The sequence below is a fragment of the Vigna radiata genome, unplaced genomic scaffold (assembly GCF_000741045.1).
Source record: "Vigna radiata var. radiata cultivar VC1973A unplaced genomic scaffold, Vradiata_ver6 scaffold_250, whole genome shotgun sequence".
Lineage (NCBI taxonomy): Eukaryota > Viridiplantae > Streptophyta > Magnoliopsida > Fabales > Fabaceae > Vigna > Vigna radiata.
In genome coordinates, this window is record NW_014543542.1 from 383,754 (window position 1) to 384,478 (window position 725).

The following is a 725-nucleotide window of genomic DNA, read 5'->3' on the forward strand; positions in this document are numbered from 1 at the left end:
TCAAGTCTTATTATTTTAATTCACGTGAACGAGAAAGCCTTTCGAGTCTCTTGGGAAGAACGATATTGGGTTTTACCAATTATATTACTTGAACGTTTTGGTACGCTTGCCAATCCGTCAAAAGGTTTTTGGCGCCGTTGCCGGGGACTCGAGGTTTATTTTTCTAGTAATGTGGATTAAGTGAATTCGACTTGGTTGTATTATTTTTGTTTTATTTTTGTTTAATTGCGTTTTATTTTATTTTATTTTTTTTCTGTAAAAGTGCTTTTAGGGTGTGTTTCTTGTGTATGCAGGAAACAATACATACTAGAAGCAGGAAAAACCAGCAACCTCTGTTACAAGGTCTACCATACGAAAGGAGAAAGAGACATCCTTCACGTGAGAGATCTCCTTCTCCAGAAGTTATTTCGCAGTCTTCGCTTGAGACTTTTGCACCAGATCTTGAGGAGATGGCCAACCAACCTCCTCCTAGACGTACTTTGGAGGACACAGCAAATGCAGTAGGCCCCTTAAACTTCAACAGCATAGCGGTTCCAGCTGACAATGCAACCAACATGGTGATGAGTCCGGCGCTCATCCAGTTAGTCCAGAACAACCAATTCCATGGACTGTCAAATGAAAATCCTTACAAACATTTGACTATTTTTTGTGAGATTTGCAACACAGTCAAGATAACTGGAGTGCCGGATGACAGAGTCAAACTTAGTTTGTTTCCTTTCTCTCTT